This window comes from Palaemon carinicauda, chromosome 41 (genome assembly GCF_036898095.1).
Source record: "Palaemon carinicauda isolate YSFRI2023 chromosome 41, ASM3689809v2, whole genome shotgun sequence".
Taxonomy (NCBI): Eukaryota; Metazoa; Arthropoda; class Malacostraca; order Decapoda; family Palaemonidae; genus Palaemon; species Palaemon carinicauda.
In genome coordinates this window covers 36078815-36086314 of record NC_090765.1, presented here as the reverse complement: position 1 = coordinate 36086314, position 7500 = coordinate 36078815, and positions in this window count along the sequence as shown.

Genomic DNA, 7500 nt, shown 5'->3' with positions numbered 1-7500 from the left:
AAATAGCTTAGTGAAGAAAGGAAATAAGGAAATATAAAAAAAAAAAAATTAAGAATATAAAATAACAATATTGAATTTCAATGTGAAGCTGATATTTTTTTTTTTTTTTTTTTTTAACTACAGCAAGAACATTAAATTGAGAATACCTTCTAACCAATCACAGCAGGTCTCCCTGCTTATATAATAACGACCCCCACCCCCCCCCCCCCCAAAAAAAAAAAAAAAAAACAGAAAGAGCTTTTGCTCCGATGGCGAAAGACAATTCTTGCCCTGTGCTTTTATGTCTTACTTTCAAAGAGATCTTTGTACAGGAGGCCACAGCCGTAAAGTCCATCTTTTCTGAAAGCATCTAATTCAGAATTAAGAACTAACATTTTTTTTTCTGAGTTGTTGCTATTGCTCTTGCTGGTATTGTTTGTGCATTACAAGACATTTCACGGTTTGTTCCTCCAGAAGTTCTTTATGAAATGTGCAAAATCATTTCACATACGCATGGCTAAAAGAACAATGTAGTTATTTATTTCTACTGACCATGAACTTCTGCATCCTAACATTTTCTTTTAATCAAAAAAATAACTGTTGTATCTCTTTTCATCCTATAAAACACAGCTCCATTGGAAACAATAAAAAAATGACTTAATTCAATAATTTAATCTAATAATTCAATAATTTCTTCACTGTAAAGTCAGTAAAAACATTGAAACTGTTTCTCTTATTTTAATAATAAAATAATAAAATACATGATTATGTAATTCAATACAGTTGGTTAAAATTAACTGCAATTAGCATGACCTAGCAGTTATTTCTAAATTCAGTAAACACGATCTAAAACTTCATGAATTTAAGCAATTCATTATTATTCAAAATACTCTTGGCTGTCTGACGTGTAATGCAGGTACGTCAAGTGACGTTTTACTGAATAATTGTCTTAGTATTATTGTTATTGTTATTATTGATATTCTAATTTTACATGAAAGTATTTCCGAACTGATAAAGATGTGTAAAAAAAGAAAAAGTTGTCAATAAGCCTAATTTTATAAAACATACACTGTTAAAAAAAAATACCTTAATTTTCATCGGAAATTATCTGTAAGAAATTAGTTCTCACCCGTATTTCAGTAAAGTACAGGCGACCGTAATTTATACCCTACTTTATTATTACCCTATAAGGGTAGGTGCCCGTAATATCACTTCTTAACGTCAATACATCCGTATTTAAAACCGTAAATACCTGCCAACATTTATTTCAGGATTGTTTACGGTAAATCTTAAAAGTGTAGGTGTGAATCATCTTCTAGCGTTTACTTGAATAACGATCTACAATCAAGGAAACTAACCAAGGTCTGTAGAATAGATCTTGCATCTTGGATTAAACTGAAGGTAAAGAAATGTCTCTTTGCCTTGGATCTAACAAAGCCGCATTTGCGGCTGCGAATAAGGTTGTTTATGCTCTTTGGGTCTTGTCAATCATTTTTTTTCTGGGCAACACCAATAGATTTGTTTGTGCTTATTCGCCCCATTATGAAGTATTTTTTCTCGTATCTAGGGAGCCTATCTATCCTCCACTACTCAACAGAATTATATACCTAATTAATTTGAAGTGTGAACTGCAACAGATTTCCAAAACGTATTTTGCGTAATTCGTTAATTTTTTTTTTTAATACAATCATACATTTGTGAAATTTTAAATGAAATTTCATAATAACAAAGTAGGGTATAAATTACGGTCGCATGTATTTTACTGACATACGGCTGAAAACAGTAATTTTTACAGATAATTTCCGATTAAAATTACTGTTTTTTTCTAACAGTGTATGGTTTAAAGGATTAGGCTTATTAGAAGGATTTTTTTCTTTTACACATCTGTATCAGTTCGGAAATGCTACAATTTAAAAAATTAGAATATTCAAATGATAAGACAAATATAAAATTTCATAAGTTTAATATCACATAAAAATAGCACAATCATAAAGAATCACTGGATTTTATAAACGAACAAACTTACAAACAAAAAACCTCAAACGAAGACTGAATAAAACAAATATCAATAGAGATTATAGTAAGATAGAATAATCATAAACAGATGTGGTTTATTAGAATTACGGCAATTACACTTTCATTGCACGTCTGACTTTCTACATCCCACAAACATTTTTCGTATTATATCCATATTATCTTTTTAATGCCTCCATCTTTTTTTAAACGTCATAGCATAATAGCTACTTGCAATTACCCTCATGGCCATGCAAGTGAAACCTTGTGGTATATAACTGTTGTGACAATTGCCATTTCTCCATTTTTCATCTTACACACACACACACACACACACACACACACATATATATATATATATATATATAAAACATTAGGTAAACCTGTGACCTATTTTGTATGGATGTGTCTGCAAACAATAACATTCATAACAAAATTTGACCTAAGAATCATACAATTATAATTAAAATTATAGAATTACAATCATAAAATTACAATTATATAATTATAAAATAGAAATATTCATAAAAAAAAAATAACTCTAAACTAGAGGTGACGACGTTAACATTTCTATGACAATTGACTCTTCTCTGAGCCGACTTTATAAGATAAAAGACTTCAAGTCTACTTTCATCTATTGAAAGAGGGATGAAGCTGCAAGACTCCTAATCCATTAATTACAGAACAAAAGTAGTGTTAACTGTTGTTTCTCACCTAGGTGATGATTAAAGATGACGTATCTAGATTTTAGTTTACCAATATAACAGTCCAGCCATTAAGGCATTAAATTATGTAAATACCAACAACAAAAGCACAAATAATAATAATAATAATAATAATAATAATAATAATAATAATAATAATAATAATAATAATAATAATTAATAATAATAATAATAATAATAATAATAATAATAATAATGATAATGATAATGATAATGATAATGATAGTGATAAAACTAATACTAATATTATATTCATCATCATAATTACTCTTATTTTCAATAAATAAAAAAAAGGAGAAATCATTGTAAAATACATTTTTGAAAATATGCATCTATAGCCAAGTGGAGGCTGAATAAATGAATACAACAAATTCTCGTTACATGAATAATCCACCACAAGGCTAATAGTGGTTTCTCACCAGTGCCATCTCAGCTAATGTTTCCACACACCTAGAAAATATTCCAACTAACAGAAAAATGTCATTGAGTATAGAGGAAAAAGTATTGTAATTACAAGGCATATGAAGATTTATACTTGATCTAAAAAAAAAACAGTAGTAGTTAATGTAATAATAGATTAAGTAAAGAATCATTCCGCCTTTTCCTATAATTCAAGGTAATTTAAAGGAGATCAGACGCAAAAGCCTTCAAAATAAATACAACGCTAAAGTTTGACTATATAACTGCCAAACATTCATATAACCTAAACACTGTAGAAATAGGGTAACATTAACAACACCCCTTAAAAAATGGGAGTCATTCAGCCTTTTTCTATAATTCAATGTAATTCATTTTGGTAATACTTTTGAAAAATCAGACGTTAAAACCTTCAAAATAACTACAAAGCTAAAAACCGACAATATAATTGCCAAAGATTCATGTAACCTAAACACTGTAGAAATAAGAAAACATTAACAACCCCTTCATAAGTAGGAAAAATAAACAACTTGAAAAAAAAGAAAAGACAAGTGATGGTAAACTCATTAGCAATGCACTTCTCTGCTATTTAAGGCCAATTAGCGGCATAGGTACCTGTTATGTTAATCAATTGAGACTTGCCACGGACGCCATATGCTCCTCGGCATTTCTTCTCCTCCTCCTCCTGCAACAAGAAGAGCATCATCGCCACGTCGGTTTACTCGAGGGGAAACAGTGTTGTAACGTAAGGTGTAAGTACCATGATTGTAAAATTGACAGTTACAAAAGGTATTTCGTGAAGGAACTTCATTCATGAACACAGCAATCAAGAAAAGCAGTCTATCACACGTGTACATTAATGATAATATAAATTTTACACACACATATATACATACATACATACATACATACATACATACATACATACATACATATATATATATATATATATATATTATATATATATATGTATGTATATAATAATAATAATAATAATAATATCAATAACAATAATAATAATTATAACTAAAACAACAACAACAACAATAATAATAATAATAATAATAATAATAATAATAATAATAATAATAATAATAATAATAATAATTGTGCGAAGTTGTTCCATTCTGTGAAATTTGGACAATTTTTATTACTAATTCCTAACTGGCATAGAACACAGGAGTCAACTCACACTCATCAGTATTTGGATTCCACATTCTAACAGTCTTTCACATTCATCATCTCCGAGTCGTTCTTTCTGATCTCATCCTTCCACCGTTTCATATCATTTTTTTTTATCCTTAACTCTTGTTATCCCTTTTTTCTTTGTCTCGGCTGTCACCTCTTTTACCCTTCCCTCTCTACCGCATTTAGTCGATGTAAACAACGTCTATCTAATTTATAAAGCAAAACTTACTGTGACATGCGACCAATTTGATTCACATTTTTCACTTTTTCCATACAATAATTTTGCCCGTCGATAACAGCCTATTACTGCCTATTGCAAATATCTACTTTTTCACTTATATTTTATGGGACTTACATAAAGGATCAATATAAGCCAAAAGATTCCGACAGGGAATTATCAGCGATTAAGTGCAAGCTAACTTTTGCATCCAGTAAAAATTTTCTCTCTCTCTCTCTCTCTCTCTCTCTCTCTCTCTCTCATTTTAGTAATTCGTTCAACGAAGGGTAATATCTTTAAGTACAGATATTTTAGTATCTCTCTCTCTCTCTCTCTCTCTCTCTCTCTCTCTCTCTCTCTCTCTCGCTCTCATTTTAGTAATTCGTTCAATGAAGGGTAATATTTTTAAGTACAGATATTTTAGTATCTCTCTCTCTCTCTCTCTCTCTCTCTCTCTCTCTCTCTCTCTCATTTTAGTAATTCGTTCAATGAAGGGTAATATTTTAAAGTACAGATATTTTTGTATCCCTCTCTCTCTCTCTCTCTCTCTCTCTCTCTCTCTCTCTCATTTTAGTAATTCGTTCAATGAAGGGTAATATCTTTAAGTACAGATATTTGAGTATCTCTCTCTCTCTCTCTCTCTCTCTCTCTCTCTCTCTCGTCACCGGCAATAATTCCCCTCCTACTCCTTCTTGACCTTATAAGGCAGAAACTATGCAGAACGTATGGTCAGGATCCTCCTTTGAACAATACTGGTCATTCCTTAGCAATTTCCTTCAAGTTTCAATTATATAAAAAATAATTTGTTTATTATTGAATTACCATAATAAAACAATTAAAATATAAGTTTCGGATACTTCCAGCAAAAGAGAGAGAGAGAGAGAGAGAGAGAGAGAGAGAGAGAGAAATCCTCAAAAATCTGTACTTAAAAATATTACCCTCTATTAAACGAATTAGAGAGAGAGAGAGAGAGAGAGAGAGAGAGAGAGAGAGAGAAATCTTCCAAAAGTCTGTACTTAAAAGTATTACCCTTCATTAAACGAATTACTGAAAATGATTGCAGGGATGATGGAACCATTACCTCCTGGTCACAACAGTTGAGGTCAGTTTACGTCAACACATCAATTACATTGCTCGGACCATTGCTGGGAATTGTTCAACAACTCCCCAACATCAAATGGAAAACCGCGCCGGCAGGAAAGAGAAGAGTTTGATTATCCAAAAGTTATCAGTAGTTTTGGTAATAGGTTACGGTCATTTTAAGAAACATCGTTTAGTGATTTCCTAAACACCTACGAAGATACATAAAACTCTTAAACTAAGCGTTCTTACTTCCAGCAAAAGAAAGAGAGAGAGAGAGAGAGAGAGAGAGAGAGAGAGAGAGATCCTGAAAAAAATCTGTATCTAAAAGTAATACCCTTCATTGAACGAATTACTAAGAAAATGAGAGAGAGAGAGAGAGAGAGAGAGAGAGAGAGAGAGAGAGAGAGATTAATTATCATAATCGTTCACAAATCGACTACGCAGCATCATACACCAGTGACTGGACCACATATCAGTCAGATATAATTATCTGATATGTCTGGTATAAACTTGATTCCACATCAATGGCGGCCAATAGGTGCATTAAAAGTTGCATCACCTCCAGACTGCAACAATTAAGTTTCAAGGCCAGCAGTTATGTCACTAGCAAAGTGTACCATCTACAATGCTTTCATTTGCCCGTTTATTATCATTATTAATTATAATTATAGCATCTTGCTTTTCCAACTAGGGTTGCAGCTTAGCTAATAATAATAATAATAATAATAATAATAATAATAATAATAATAATAATAATAATAATTAACTATTATTATCATTATTATTATTACTATTATTATTATTATTATTATTACTATTATTATTATTATTATTATTATAAGCTAAGCTACAACCCTAGTTGGAAAAGCAAGATGCTATAAGCCCAAGGGCTCCAAAGGAAAAAATAGCCCAGAGAGGGAAGAAAATAAGGAAATAAATAAACGGTATAAGAAGTAATGTACAATTAAAATAAAATAATTTAAAAGCATTAAAAATATTAAAACAGATACTTCATATAAAAACTATAAAAGGACTTATGTCAGCCTGTTCAACATAAGAAACATTTGGTGCAAGTTTGAACTTTTGAAGTTCTACTGATTCAACTACCCGTTTCTTAAGAAACTGACATAGGCTAATTGCCATTTCGTAAGTTCAGAAGCCGATCAATAAACCTGAATTATGAAATTAATGAAGTTATTAATCCAAGTTAATGTCAATAGTTGTTTCCGATACTTAAAAAAAAAAAAAAAAAAAAAAAAAAAAAAAAAAAAAAAAACATGACATCACAAGTTACACGAGTTGATTTGGCTGCTGGTGGAAAAAATGTAGTAGAAATCTTAAAAATAAATATATTCCAATAAGTTCATGCAGAATAAATCTTAACAGAAATATATTGCATTAAGTTCATGAGAAAAATGTATTTTCCTTTTCCTATTTCTTATTTATAATAGAATAATACAAAACACAGTAAAATCTTTAAAAAATATATATATTGTACTAAGTTCATGCAGAATGAATCTCAACGGAAATATATTGCACTAAGTTCATGAGAAAAATATATTTTCCTATTCTTATTTCTTATTTATAATAGACTAATACGAAAACACATATAGGTCTTAACCTTGAATATGTAGATCATACACGATAATTCTAGTATCCCCCCAAAAAAAACAACGATACATAAATTTGCTGGAAGGGGCTTCAAGATAACAGGCATTACGAAAAGAAACAAAAATATAGTTTAATGTTAATGTCAGGCCTCAATATTTTTTGCCAAGTTTTATAAAAAGTTCCCTAAATTGATAACTAGGGTTTTGTTGAGTGACATATAAAGCGATTAGAATTTTAATAATTAAAATCAATGATTTTCATCATTAT